This window comes from Apteryx rowi, unplaced genomic scaffold, assembly GCF_003343035.1.
Source record: "Apteryx rowi isolate R43461 unplaced genomic scaffold, aptRow1 scaffold_1482, whole genome shotgun sequence".
Classification (NCBI taxonomy): domain Eukaryota; kingdom Metazoa; phylum Chordata; class Aves; order Apterygiformes; family Apterygidae; genus Apteryx; species Apteryx rowi.
In genome coordinates this window covers 21864-37808 of record NW_020447733.1, presented here as the reverse complement: position 1 = coordinate 37808, position 15945 = coordinate 21864, and the positions used below count along the sequence as shown (strand labels likewise).

General features: G+C 39.3%; 1 long non-coding RNA gene across 1 annotated transcript; it reads right to left on the bottom strand.

The window, feature by feature from the left end:
• Positions 1-2642: 2642 nt before the first annotated feature.
• LOC112962431 lies at positions 2643-9997 on the bottom strand. The gene is made up of 3 exons (XR_003252301.1): positions 9081-9997; positions 7642-7743; positions 2643-2936 (listed from the first exon to the last, which is right to left on the bottom strand). It is a non-coding gene; the product is annotated as an uncharacterized LOC112962431 (long non-coding RNA).
• Between the last annotated feature and the right edge of the window lie 5948 nt (positions 9998-15945).

The following is a 15945-nucleotide window of genomic DNA, read 5'->3' as shown; positions in this document are numbered from 1 at the left end:
TCTCTTCGCCAGACAGTGGCCGTGTCCAGAAAGATTGCAGTGCTGCATTAGAACCCCTGCAGGCRCCCCCCACTCTGCTCAGTCTACGTGTGTTGAGATGTTTGCATTTCTCTCAATCCCACGACATTTTTGTAAATATGTCTTTATCAAAAGCTTCCTCCCCTTTCCAAAGACAAGCTTACTGCCCTCTCCCCAGTGTGTTCCCACAGCTGCTCACAGCTTTGCAGTGCCCTGAGAAAAGGCACAGGGTTGTGCACGCTCGGAGGAAGACTTCCTAGCATTCGCTCTCTCGCATTACTGTTATGGATATTTTTGCGTTGCCCTACGGGGGGGGTAAAGAATGGCTTTTACAGTACTCACAAGGGTTTACTGTCAGCTTTGTTCCAGCTCCAAAGGTGTACCTGTAGCCACTGGTACTCACAGCAACAAAAGCCATTRCACAAACTGTCTCATCCCCCCGTAACAAGGAAGCCTTCTAGCACAGCTGACAAGAGGAGCTTCCCAGCAAGGCAGAAGCAGGGGTACCCATTTCAAACAAACGAACTGACCTCAGAGGTTTAGGTTTGCTCTCTAAAATCTAAACATCATTAAATACAACACCACAGGTATTTTTTGACTAGTGTGCAGGAACGTCACGTGCACCTCTGTAGACCGCCTGAACTGTAGCGGCTCATTCCCTGGTGTTATACGGCTGAAATATAGGGAGACTGGAAAGGAGAGGGGATGGCTGCTCCCCAGAGATGGACAGCCTATTGATTAGGGAAAGCCTGTCTTTGGCAAAACAGACTCTCACTGCAAGGATTCCCGGCAGACTTCTAAACATTCTCAGTCTCTATTTCCTGATTCCAGATCAGTGTAAAATCTGGCGAACCACCCTTTTAGTATAACTCAATTGAAGCGCTTTGAAATTCTTTTAAGGAGAGTCCTTTTTACAATAATCAGGAGTACAGGAGAATTGCATTTGTAGTGCGAAACATCTATTTGTATTAAGATTACCTGGCTGCACAATTATTTTTTTGCCTTTTCCAAAAGTGAGTGCTGAAGAAGCCCCAGTAGTCCCACAGTTACAAGCCTCTACACAAAATTTCTTTGCCAGCAGACTGTGGGAGAGAATCCACAGCTTTTAAAAGGCTGTATACTGATAGACAAGTCTGGAGCTGGTTGTAATTTCCACCACTCTTTTTTAAGCAATTATCATAGCTGTTTCTAAATCAATTACCAGATAAAACTCCTTCTCTTATGGTCTAATGAGGTAGTTTAAAGAAACCAGACAGCTAAGCTGGTCCAATCCAACAGACCAGAACGGTATAAGAAAGAAACCAAAGAAAAAAACAAATGCAAGTGAATTCCTAGGAAAAAACACAGTTTAAGGTCCTCTCCACTTCCAAAACTCTCTAGTAACTATTGTAAGGATTCCCCTTTCAAACAAGAGCTTCTCTCCAGAAGCTAACACTGTCAGTCCTTGCAAAAACCAGGCATTTTCTTGCTGCTGTCTTTACATTGTGTTCCAGCCACACATTCATTTCATCCCTAAGAGCAATAGATACAGAACATGATGCCTCCACCAGGCTCATTATGTAGTGCCAATTTCAAGTACCAGATTCTTCAGTCATTCTCAAGATTTTTGATTCAGATCATGCACTTACTTGGTTTAACAATGAGCCTCATTCCTTTGACAAACTGCAGCTTGTTATAGCTAGTTCCTGAATTCACACATCATTTACTCCCTTTGCAAAAACCCTCCCTACTCTGGTTCTATGTGAAACAGGGAAATGTCTGTTTTGTGATGATTTCTGGATAGGAATGAACCCAGACACTCCCTTCCCAGACTTACCCACTCCAGCGAGGAAAATCTAGACGCATATGTTTCCATTCTAGAAGCTACCTGGACAGGAAAATTTTTTACCTCCTTACTACAAGCTTGCTTTCTTTGTCCCTCGCAAAGAGCTCAGATCCTATACACAAATTTAAGTATAAGGGAGTTTGCAAAATAGGTGAGAGTATTTGCCATTGCAGTCAAACAATTAACCATGTTCCATATGCATTTCTGTGATGGATATGCATGTTTTAATTATTCATATGCATAGATTATGTGGGTTCAAATGTATTTAAGTGGATAACTTGTTTTTGTAAGATTTTTACAGATGTGTGAATGCAACCCTACATATGACTCCTTCTCCCACTACATCAGGGCATAAAGCACTCATTGCATTTTACATGGACTCTGGATCAAGTCAAGCCTATACACAGTTTGTTCAGCCTGTACACATTGTGGTGTGAATCAAGAAAACCTTGATTTTCCTCCCATCACATTTTACATTTTACTTTTCATTCCTAGATTTCCCCTTCTCCCCCACCACCCCAATATTTAATACCTTTTTTGGAAAAGGAACAGGCTTGTCACAGAATTCAGCAGAACCCTGACTTCACCCCTGTGAATCTAAGGCCAAATCCATCAGAAATACCATTCTGATCACAAATCAGAACATATTGTAATTATTTAGTCTGACTCTGATGTAACAAAGGCAGGAAAATTGAGTGCAAGATTCCTGCCGTATTTGAGGTCCTCACCGTAGAATAAAAATGACACCTTATTCCTACAATACACCCTATGTATTATGCACCAGTAATTTCATCTGGTACACTCCCCAAAGAGTTTTGGAAAAACCCAGACATTTTTTGTTTTAGTTCAGAACAAGTGAAATTGACCCTTCAAACTGTATTTCAATGTCCTTCAGTAAATTTGATCACATTATTCTACTGAATCTAGGCCTCCTGGCCTTTGTCCAGCTTCCAGAAGAATTCCTTAGGACTTTTGATTTCACACTTATTAGAATAAACTCAGTAATACCCTTGAGCTTTTGACTTACAATTTACTTTCAGCTTTCAATTTCTCTTCCCCAGCACTTTTTCTTCATCCTGAAAGCCAGAGTTTTCTTCACGCCATGAAAAGTTTGAAGAGAAATAGGTAAAAATGTGAAAGGGTGTCATTAACTAGACAATACTTACTTGGCTTCACTACTAGTAGTGTCCCCTGTCCAACTATTTGCTTTCTTCTTGCTGGAGTTACACTGTCAGATATTCCTCTACAAAAATCAGCTCTGAAGTTTGAACCTAAGACTTTCTAGTCTAAAAGCACCCAGGCAGTCTCAGAAACTTACTGTAAAGAAAAAGTTGTGCCTTTCATAACACACATACACACAAGGCATATTTAGATACATATTTTATGGGCTATGCCATTTGAACAACCAAGAGTTGCATTAGACGGACTTTCACCACATCTGGGAGGTGCTGAAATTCCAAGGTCTGTTTTGAGACCACTACTTTTACCTGAAAACTTACTTGGAAGCACAGATAGGCGAGTTCCTCCACCAAAAGTGAACTTTCCATAACCACTAGTGTAACACTATGGTAAGTTGCTTTACACAAACCTTTACTGGAAGAGTTTAACAGATTCCCAGGCACCACAGAAAAGCAGAATTTAATATTACGTTTGCAAAGTGCTTAGGAGACCATATGAAGCAAAATGTTCTTGCTGTGTTGGTGATTGTATCCTCAAAAGTTTCCTTTGTTGGTTAAAAATATGCTAAACCACATCTTAAGCCAGAAACATTATCACAAACATCATAACAAAATACTCTGCTAGCCACATTAATATATATTTTGGGGCTGTAAAAACAAACAAGTTACAAGTTTTACTATTTTTTCCATTTGAGATATTTCCAATGAAACATGGATATAAATGAGGACAGCATTTAATATGCAAAATTTCCAGAGTACTATTGTGTCAATATATGAACTTCAAAAGAATTAAAAAAAAAAAGATTTGTCAGAGTTACTTCACACCCATGACCCTTGTAAGACAGTAGAATTGGGAGGGCTGCAGCGCTGGAGATAAGAAAAATCAATACTGAAAGGTGTTTCATTCTTATGGGTACCCCCCAGAAGAGAGACAAGTTTTTGCGAGCCTCCAAACAAATCAAATGCTTTAAAAAAAAAACACATGGAAGTGAATTAGTAAAATTGGGTTGATATTAAAAGCTGAACCTTGGAAATAGAAGTCAGCTTATTAAGGTTTATCTATGAAATACTTTACTTCTCACTTACTTGGCATTACAGCAATTCTTGTTCCCTGGCCAAATGTTAATTTCCCAAAGTTTCTTGTATTCACACAGCCAGGAAGTGCTTTACAAAAAACCATGCAGAGAACTATAATTGCCCTCTTAACTCTTCCTCTCCTACAGGAGAACTTAGCCAAACCCAATTAGGAGCATTAAATGATGATATCCATAGATTAATTACTGAATGTAACCCATAATTTGACTAAAGAGAACTCCCTCAATCTATTAGATATAAAACCTCTAGCTATAAAAAGCAATAATAGCATGTTTCTTCTTAAAACATCTGTAGAAGTACGTCTCCCTTTCTTTTCTTTCCAGTTTAAATTGGAAACTAATTTCTTCCATCAAAATGTATTTATCTATCCAATCCATYTTATCTATATTTCTACTATCAAACACAAAAATATTTGCAAGGCATTTCTTCACTAGAAAGTAAAAAAGCGGTATTGCAGTCAGTTTATTTCCATTCCCAAAGGTGAACTATGATTTGCAGGGAGAACTCAGCACAATGATATTTGCAACAAAAACTATGACGAACTCAACTTCTAATGGTATCTAGTTCAACTGACAACTGTAGGGTCAGCTCTGGCCTAAAATCCAGAGGTAGCTGCTCTGTGGGGACACTGACAACATCCAAAACATTCTCTAGTAAATTGCCACTTTTTCTGTGTTAGGATTGTGTCATATCCAATCACACAGACAGAAAAAGTCTCACTCACCCTAACTATTGAGGTGAGATGAATCCCACCTTTTTCCTGATTTTGGAAGCCATTTGGAAATAAATGGAAGATAGGTACTTCTGGAAAACACTAAGCTCTTACCTGTTCCTGTACAAGATCTGATTGTTTCCCTTTGGGCAAAAATTTAGGCATACTGCTATTTTCTGAAGATCAGACAAGCAGATTGCCAAAACACTAAGAAAAATAACTGTTGGAAGCTACAGATACTCAGAAATAATTTTCATCAATGAAGTTCAGAGATCAGGGGCCCCAGGGAAGGACATTAATACAGTCATAACCACATTTGACATTACAGTGCTGCTTAAATCTAAGTGATATGTAAATTAAAAGATAAATTTCTTGAAATATTAAAAGATAAGTACTCACATGTCAGTCCACAGAATATCCAAATGTAGAGGTTCCATCCCAAAACTCAAATTAAAACAACGACCCAAATCATCACTTAAACTCTACAGGGAAATAGGACTGGACTCAACTTCATCTGCAGCCCACATCTGATGCATGTAGCCCTCAAAAACACAGGCTTTTGGTTCTTAAAGTCTTGAGCTTTTCCTTTATACTCGTATGATTTTACTTTAAGGTGCATTCCCCTTCCAAATTTAAGCTTTTGATTGCCACCTCCAAAGTTACATATGGCACAGAACTTCACAAAATCCTGGCCATGGAAAGATTTGATCCAAGACTTTTCTCCCTGCTTACTAAATGGTCTCTTCATTTCTCACTATGAAACTGGTAAGAACCTTCATTTGAACGATCTTGCTTTCTATCCTCCCCATGTCATAAAGAAATTGAGACTATGTGTTCAAGGAAATTAACTGTCCTGAGACAAAACAGGGGCATATTTTACACATTTGGGTTATACAAGTTCAGCACAGATGTCCTAGTGTCCCTCTGTAATAAGTGGAAAGACATAGACATTTCTCAAGAACAGTTCTTAAAGAGATGAGCTCTAAAAAATCTGCTTCAAATTTCAGTGATAAAGACAGAAGCAAAATCAACCTGGGCTAGCAGATTTGACTGAGTACTTGATGTTAAGGGAAATGAACCTGGACTCTCAGGCCTGATAATTTCAAGATAAACATTCATTTATTCTTTTTCTGAAACATGGCATTTCCAATAACTGTTTACTTCTGTCACTTACTTGGAYGCACAAACAGCCTTGTCCCCTTTCCAAAAGTGTTTTTTTTGTGGGCACCCACAGAGTTACACTATGACAAAGAGCTTTACAGAAAATGCTGGCAGTAGCTTTAGACTCAAAGGAGTTTAACTTTGATTTGTACACACAGATCTTTCGGACTTTCTTTTCAAGATTCCTAGTTAAAAATTCTCATGGAATTTCACTACTTTGTGATATTTTTCTCCTACATCATATTATGTGGGATCCTAGCTATCACAGGATACTTTGTAGCTGCATCCTTCTATAACAGCAATTGTAGAAGTTATAAGAATTAACTGTAACCATGAAGGTGGATAAGAAAAAACAAAACAAGAATGGAAGTTTTTTTCCTTTTCCATGACACTTCCTCCATCCACTTAAGTTAGTGCATATTTTAGCCCAACTTGCACCAGCCTGCAACACTGAGACATCTCACATCAAGCTGTCTAAACTTTTCCCTCCTATCCAATACAGTCTGTAGCTATCTACAAAGATATTTGCTGAACACAACACTGATACCTCTTCACTTCTGTCTTTTTTTTTCTTTTGAGATCCCCTCTCCCCCCACACAYGCACTCCTCAGACGGCACTGAAATGATTGCCAAGCTTTAGATTTATTTCTCTATTAGATACCAGTTTGCCTCTGATCCTTTATTCCCAGTACTGGAAAAAACAAAACACTTTCATAATTTTCTTCCTTCATAGCTGAAACTATAGGCAGACACTCTACACAGCAACTCAGTCCCACTCTGAAACTATATTAATTTCAATAGGCTCACACAGAGTCCTAGAAACTGGCAATACATATCCAAAATTCAGTATTATCTTCACTTTCTTGCCTGTGCATGACTAGCTACACAGCAATAAGTCTGAAAACTTACATGCAAGTATTACAGTGGAACATATTCAGACAACTATTTATTCCAAAAGGGTTTATTTCATATTGTCCTGCTATACTTACTTGGGTTTATCTTTAGAAGAATCTCTGTCCCAAAGCTAAGTATATATCCACTTCCAGCATTTCCACTGCCATGAAAGTTATTACCAAACCATCTCAAAACACTCAAAACTAAGATTTAAAAACTGTGAAAGCCACCTAATTCCACACAACCTTGCACTGGTCCCCACTGGTTACTCTGGAATGATCAGATTCTTCAGTGTTCTTCAGACTTGGATTTACTGTTCAGCATGTCCCTTACCCAAAGATGAGTTTCTCAAAAACAGTGCTACCACCATCGTACGAAGCATTACAAAAATTTGAACTTCTAATTTGCTTGTATTCTGAGTTCTCGCAGCTTAAACAGGAAGAATTATTTGTTCCAGCCTTAGTGTAAAACATACCCTATTCTTTAAGGCAAATTCAAAGTGCTGCTTCCAAAATCCCAATTTTGAAAAGTTGAGATGACCAAATGCTTCTGCCCCCTACCATTTTTTTTCTAACAATTCTCTAGTAGACTTTCACTGTGAAACTGCAAAAGCACACAATTTTCTACTTATGATAGGCACCTAGAGGGGTTTATGCTCTGCAGTAGTGGCAGTTTATTCATGTTGGGAATTTTGAATGGAAACATGTCACATGGAAATGCTATCCTCRTATTTCCCTAGCTACAAATGAGCAGCTTACCTGAATGCACTATTAGACGTGTTCCATACTCAAATATGAGCTTCTCAAATGTCAGACCCACCGCAGCTCAGCCCTTTACAAAAACATTTCTTCCATGCTTTCCTGAAATGTAAAATGTTTTCATTGCACATGAATTTTAATCCTTCYTTATCTCATAGAAAGGATCAACAATGTTAATTTTAAAGAAATTTGCTAATTAAACCCAGGAATTTAATATTAAAAACCATTAAAGATATAGTAAAATGAACAGAAGCAGGAAAAGCAGCCATACCTTTTTCTGCTGATGACAGATAACTGATATAGTTGTGATGAAATAAATTCATTCTGCAGTAGCTCTGCTAAGGTAACAGAATATGTGTAGATTTTCTTTAGTGCAAAAGAAATTTTATTCTGAAACTTTTACTTTGCTCATGAATGTAAGCTTTTTAAACAATTCATTTTCTTCCTGTACTAATGTCCATGGAGAATAAAAACATTCTGAACAGATATTCAGGATCAGCTGAAAAATACCTGAACATCTCTTGCAGAAAAGCTTTGTCAATCAATTCCACTCTAGTTAAGCACTCTCAAGTGCATTCATATGTAACAAATAAAAGAATTAAAAATATTAGAAGCAGCTGCTCAGAATTTTTATGGGGTAGCACAACAGAAATTATGTTTTTTTTCTCAATGTTATGATTGACAGCTTGAAGAGTAAGTGTGGYTCCTATTCCAGAACGAAGCTTCTTCCCAACTCTTAACAAAATAGTGTGATACCACTTCACAAAATTCCCTTCTTACCTCACGTAGCTCTTTTTTTTTCTTTTTTTTTTAGTGAACCATAGCACAACTTACATTTGGATGTTTTCTTTGAATGCTATTCCCACATTCCAGATGTGCTTAACAAAATAAGGTGAGAGATTAGATAGATAGATAGATAGATAGATGCATAGAAAGGAAGAAAGGAAGAAAAAAGTTGGAAATAAAGAAAATATGTCACTATTATTGCTCAAATTGTAAATTTAGTGGTGGGAAATCTTTGTGTCTGCCCATGCAAAAATTATTTATATATAAAGCAGTTAGCTTTGCAAGATGCTCTGGATATTCAACTCCTACTAAAGTCAAAGATTTTCAAACAAAAGCAGACTGAGGATTGGGGAGGAAAGACTGCTCTGTTCTTTATAGGATGAAAAGTAGCAGATCAAGTCATTCAGCAGTTTCCCTAGAGTTCCAGATACACAAACTTGTTAAACACCTGGAAACTCTCCCATGAATGTGAATATAAAGTATATAAATGAAAGAGAGTCAAAAACAGGAACAGACCTATTCTGTCCTTCTGTTTAAGTTCTTTCCTCCTCCTCCAAGTCCCTGCAGCATTTGGGTCTATAAAAARTTTTCATGAATTTAATTTCTTTTTCCTATTTCAAAGATAGTGGAAGCCAAAGAATAAGTTATTTTACCAGACTCCTATAGCAAGTAAGGCCAGTCCTTTGACATCCTTCTTCCCTTTGATTGACTATACCCAAATACATTTGTTCAGGAAAGCAGCTTGTGGACGGAGTCCCAGCCCTCAGGACAGTCGTTGTAATCACAGTGTACCTAGTGAAGAGAATCCTTCATGTCCCATCCAATGCAATTATAGAAGCATTACAGCTTTGATGCAGGTTTCTGGTATTTAAAATTCCTGGACAATAGCAAACAGACTTTACTTGTCTCAAGAAACAGCCAGCTCCATAGGCAGGACTTCAGTCAAACTGAAGCAGGTTTGTACTCCCACAGTGAGAAACCTCTTTGTAGAAAACCTGAAGATTCAAAGGAGCAAAGAGCCTCCCAAGAACAAGGTGGTTCCTGAGTCCATTTCATGCGCTGCTTTCCTAGATGCAACAAATTGCCCTACAATTGCTTCAGCTGGGGTCACCAGACACCTTGGCACTTTGTATTCAACCATTCAGCATATGATCTCCTTAGCCTCTTCATTGCCTCATGCCAGGAAGTTTCTCTGCATTTCCTGCTGTTTCATACATTCTCCTTGTTCAGCAAGAGATCCACACCTTTGAAAGACCCTAACCTGCTTTTAGGCATAATGGCTTTCCATGGCAAGAGCTTCCCAAGCTCATCCCTTAGTTCTAAAACACATCTTTCCTTCAGCGAGGACAGTGTAACTACCACTTTCCTGAATAATTTGTATTTCATTGTCCTTTATAAGCACTAATTTCAACAGCAGTTCTGAAAGCCTTTGCCATATTCTTCTCTCTTTCTTTTGTTACAAATCACTTGTTTTTTCCTGTACAATTATTTTATCTTGTACCTCAGAAGAAAGTTTCTTTGACTGTCGCTTTAATTATTCATCTTCTCTCACACATGCCTGCTGGACTTTCTGAAGTCTATACCTAACATTTCAAGGATTATATATGTACACCTGCTGTCAAGGGAAGAACACAAAGTAAGAGCAAACAAAGTTTAGCTTGTGGTATGTGTAAAAAGAGCACTCACTGTGTGTTTCTTCTTCCATTTGACCKATTTACTGGAGTTCATCAACTTGAAAACATTATCAGAAAAATGAACACTTTGGCCAGCAGGTAGCCAGAGATATCAGGGTGGAGGGGAGGCGAGGGGAAGAAAAGTTTACACCAATATCCCCCTTTTTGTCAGAAACTTTGAGAACCCCGTAAACSCTTTTGAAAAGTTTTATTCTTCCCAGCTCCAAATGCAACCCTTACATAAGAGGATGCAAGCACATGCAATAAGATTACGACCATAGCTCTTACACCATTCTGGGTGTTTGAACAGTAGGAAGAAAATAAGTATCATTAACAGCATCACATCAGGACCCATTTTAAAAGCAAACCTATAGCAATCAGCCCTACTTTCCAGAAAGACTGTGCACATGAGCATCCCCACCTGCTAGTAAGAAAGGGCTCTACCTCTAAAAGACAGAGAGATATCACAAGAACAAAGACAGAAGCAAGGTTTTCTGCAAGGGTAACACCGGGGCTTTGATATGTGCATGTTCACAAAGTTGAGCTGCGTGTTGGAAAGGAGTTCAGAAAGGTATTCCCTTTCTTTAGATATGGTTGGAGTGAGTATTTGTTTGTGGTTTAGGATTTTGCCAGGGGATACAGAATCCTGTGTGTCATTCAAGGCTGGTCTAAGCACTTTTTTCTGGAAACCTAAGTTACAAAGGTGTTGATAGTGTCTCTGCTCTCCTCCCTTTCTGTGATACTCTTCTTGGCTCTGAGAAATCTGAGGCACCAAAAGAGATAAGACTAGGATTCCTAGCTTGTGATAGGAATGGCTTATACAACTGCTAGACCCTTTCTGTCCATGAAACGTAACCGTCTTTTGTGTATGCCACAGGCTGGACACAGAAACCTTAGAGCTGTTCAATGCATCTTGCTTGGGGTTTGCCGTAGATTTCTGCAGTACCAAGAAATATTTTTGTTGGAGGCACAAACTCCCCTCTCCCAATACAAAAATAAAAGTATGAGAGGAAATGCCAAATATTATCCCCGCTATTCAAGTTTTCTTGCTCTAAGTGATTCTCTTCCATTCAACCTTTTGAAAGATGTTTATTTATTTAGGGTGTTTTAATGCTTTCTGCCACTGGAGAGCGCTATCAGCTTGTAACTTGAACTTGCTCAGCAAGAAGAGACACCCAGCTGTTAGCTGGTAAACTCTCTCTGTAAGACCCACCAAGGGGAAATAAGGTTAAACTTCGTTTACTGGATGGGAGTGTTTGCCTGAAAGCAGTTTAATGTTTTAAGTATGCTTTTAAGTTTAAGTACAAACTGCGGATGGCATCTTATAATAAGAAGACACAACACACTGTGCTGTGATTCACTGGAAGCAACAAGGCTGAGAAGTGGTTTGGAGGTAGAACATTTGACAACTGGCTCTCAAAGTTCTTGGTTATTATAGCACTTTCACTTTCAGATAAGAAGGGTCTGCAAAAAATGTATGGCATGCAACACCTTCCTGTTATCAGGCAGAGATGGAGCAATTATTCTGCTTCGTACCAAAGAAATGAATGGAGCTATTTCATCTGGGTGATTGCAGGAAGAGAAAAGCAAAAAACAAGCTGGGTTAACTGGTGTAACTGTTCAGTGTTCTGTTCATAGAAATGCAGATGTTGCACCTTCTGACTCATGTTGGGCTCTTTGAACCYCTCAGTGTTGTCATCCTGCCTATAGGATGCAGCTAAAGATAACTGCCTTCTTGGAAGCAGTTGCAGCTTGGAGGAGAAGCTATGAAAATGACAAGCAGGGGATCCTCAATAGAGAGGTGAAAAKGTAGCTGTGGCATACAAAGAGCTGCAAATGTTTGCCAGGGAACACCTATGAAGCTGGGTAGCAGTCAAAAAGGACTACATATTTAAACTGGCAGAAAACTTTGTTAGTGATAAGGATTAAACAATTCATAGTGTTCMGAAAAATTTGAAGCCTCTCTGCACCAGAATGTGAGCTTAGCACTAACAATAGGTAAAAAAGAAGTCCAAGCACACTGTGTGTATCTTGCTAAATTAAAATAAGAAAACAATGCAAAAGGAACTAAAATAAATTAGAACAGAACGGCATAAAATTGCACCAAGCAGAAATGCATTTCTGAAATTTCCTTTGATGTTGGCAAAAATGAATAATGCTTAAAGTACTACTGAGAACAGAATACCAAAATGAGCTCATCTATCTAAAACATGCTATGTTCTTTAAGTGACTTCTGATTGATGGAATTTTCAGAAGTTAGCAAAGTAGTTTAAGTTTACCTTTCCTGTGACCCAAGCTTACTATGTGAAAATGAATTCCACACTCTAGGTCTTGAACCTGAAAAGCTACCAAGGATTTTAGTTACCCCATTATTCTAGACCTCTAGTGCATTTTGGGCTCTTCATTCCTTTTACCATGTTCTGGATGACCATCTAGGATCAACAAGGCACACAGAGGGAAGAAAACTCTTCTTCAAGCAAGTTCTCTTTTGAGATGTTGAACTAGATACAAACACTATGTGTTTTCCATGCCACTCTAGATATCTGAGGCCATCCTGCAGCTTCAACTGCAGTGCTAAAAGGGCACAGTCCTCCAGGGAAGCTGTGTCTCATTGCTGTCTTCTCTGTGCTTCTGATTTAGATTCCTGGGGACATCCCAAATGCCATGAGACTTTGCAAAAGCTCTCCCTAACTGTTGTGTGAAATTCAAGAAGCAGAAGAACACAGATTGTGCACTAAGGATAAATATGAAGAAAAGGGCATACCTTCAATCTATCCATAGCTCTCACTGGATTGCAATGCAATTCCTTGAGCAATGCAAGTGTCACTGATCCTTCCTCCTTACCTCAGAAAATAAAATGTCCGATGACCATGASCAAGGTTTTTGGTCAGGAGGTCTCTCAGTCCCAGTATAGTGATAGACGCAGTATTTGCTTTCTTTATATAGCTGTCTGCAAGAAAACAATGGATTGTGGCAAGCACATAATAGGAAAAGACAAAATTTCTATTTCTTCCACCTTAGTTGAACCTCTGACTTCTGATGCTGTTCCCCCCCCCCCCATTGGAATGATGTATTCAGATCTACCAGATCATTATTTCAAGAAAGGCTGAAAGCCCTTCTACACCTCATGCTACTTGTATTCTGTCTACATGTCTAATGTGATTTGGATTTATCCATTTGCATATGAAGAGAGGTGTTCACATCAGTTCTTTCCGGGTTCTGACACTAGGTGGAGAGAGAACATGTTTGGAAGGGCTGAAGAGCAATCTTTTACTTTGGATAAATGCACCTCTGGAGACTGTTACTGTTCTAAAGACAGAAACAGCATCCGGAGCAATTTCTTAACTCTGTGCCAGACTAAAGTTTGAGGAATACTCCCTTAGATAAAAACTGAGTACTCATAAAGAGAGAAGGGGAAAGGTAAAACCAAAATCATTGCTAGTGATTTTTTTCATCCTTTTCTGTGCTGCCAGAATGCTCATTTATACCTCTGAATAGCTACTAGCTTTAAACAGGACAGATCTCATTTTCCCATGTGTTCATCCATAAGAAAATGAAGTTGATGAATCACCTTGAGGTGTTGCAGTGTAATAGAGTGTCCTGGTTCTAGCCATAGCAGTACTGCTTTTTAATCATGGTAAGAGACCTGGAAACCTGAATATTTTCAGCCCCATCTATCCATTGGTCTAATAAGACACTGCACACTTGAATTTGTCTTCAAAAAATTTCAGATTGTAGTCTCTGTAAGTCTGAACTGTCACATTAGCTGAGTTTCTGCCTGCTCTGTCTGCCACATCTCCCCTCAGCTTGCTCAGAACTAACTTCACTCATGTGTTACAGGCTTCACTTCTCAATAGTCCTCCTTGAACCAACAATATTGACTGTATGGGGTTCAGCTTTCCTGTGTTTCTTGTTGTGAAGGATGGAAAGAGGTTGTGCATCTGAACATGCATCTGCTTTTACAGCTGTACCAGTTGGTCTTATAAGGTATTGCCTTTCCCCATTAACCTACCTTGTGTAAAAAAGGGCTTCTTAGGTGCCAAAATTCCTTGCAGGAAACAGATACTTCCCTTCCTCCCAGGGTGTATTTATGCAGTTCACTCCCTCTCGTTCTATTGTCCCCAATTAGTCAAGTCAGCATGGGCTGCTTCCTGCTACAGTAAGCTAACACTTTCCTTCCAGAGAAAGGTCAGGCACAGCCAACACAACAGTTTTCTCCAGATAAAGGGAGAAAAACAGACTGAGCCAGGTTTGACTACAGCATGAGGGTAGCTGGGTTGCCTCTGAATGCCTTTAATATCCATCCTTGGCATGATGCTTAAGAAACATTGTGTCGGCCAGTGTAACACAGTGCTCTCGTTTCACATACTGTGGCCTGAAATAAAGTCTCAGGGGAGCTACAGGCCTGGCCATTAGGCTAGCCCAGTCCAAAGAGGGCTAATTTTGCTCAGTATGGATGAGTATGGATTATAGATAAAGGAGACCTGGGTGATTGACATTTTAGGTGGTTATCAAGGGCCTAGGTTTTCCCACACTGGTCTGATTCCCAGTGGTGCACGGGGGGGGGGGGTTGTTCTTAAATACTTAATTATGGAGGTATTGCACAGGCCCTGAATTTCTTCATGATGCAAATGAGGCCTCTGGGGTCCTACACCATTATGTCTGGGCCTTGAAAAAATAAAGACGGATATCTTAATCTGGTTGATATATTTCTCTGTGAGTCAATGCTGTGTCCCTCAGTAGTCACATACCTAAAGATCTTTCACTTTATTTGGGTTGTGTTGCAGGGTTTTCAGTCAGCCAATTCTTGCAGACCCAACAAAGGGCTGCTCAGGAAAACCCCACTCCTTGATTTGTACAAATGTCCACAAATGGTATTCCCGGTCTGTGTCTTGTCTGTGAGACTGGAAAAGGTTTGATGTGGAGTGCAACACAAAAAGGTTAGGGTGTCATCAGCAAATCAGGATAAAAATACTAGTGAGCAAAATGCCTGATTTAAATTATAGTGATGTAATGAATTAAAAAATAATTTTACTGTTTTTGGATCTGCTGTGCAAGCTTCATTTGTCTTCTGGCTAGGGTGAGGGTCTTCATCTATGTGTCTGTAAGGATTAGGGACTGGCCTGACAAAGGTTAGTTAAACAGACCTTACTACACACGCTTTGTAGGGACTGTCTTGGAGCCAGAAGTACATCAGTCAGTATCTGCAAAATCTTATAAGCTTCCTCCCCAGGATGTGGTTAACATGTTTTTTTGAAACAGGGGGAGTTCTCCTTGCTTGGTGCAACTTAGTCATAAGCATTAACCACAGCATCCTGCCTGTTGCTTGCGAGAGAAAGATGAGTGTTGGGGTCTTTTAGATGAATAACCAAGTTGCCATGGAAACTGTACCACTCCATCAAACCACTGTATTTTACTTCCTGTTGGCCCCTTTCTAGTATCAATGAGTGGAAAAACCCAGCATGTTCTCTCCTTTTCTGAGATCTGTATTTTCCTTCCTACTGCTCATATCAACCCAACTCTTAACTGATTTCTCTTTAAACACATCTCCCTTTTTGCTATGATCCGTAATATCTTGGTTGGGTCTCTTCAAAGGTATCTGAAAGACTAAGTCTCACGCAAATCCCATGAGTCTAGAATTCATGCCCCTCCTGAAGCCTTTCAATATGCTAAAGAGACTCTTCCTTTCTCTGGCCAAAGCCTAGAAAAGACAAAATCAGCCAAGGGGAAATCTACGCTATCAAAGCTGGATTTCTAGATCTCACTGATCATCAGACAGGACAGTTGGATTTCAGCAGTCTCCATCCTAAATTCAGAAGAAAAAGCACAGCACAAACCACAGAAC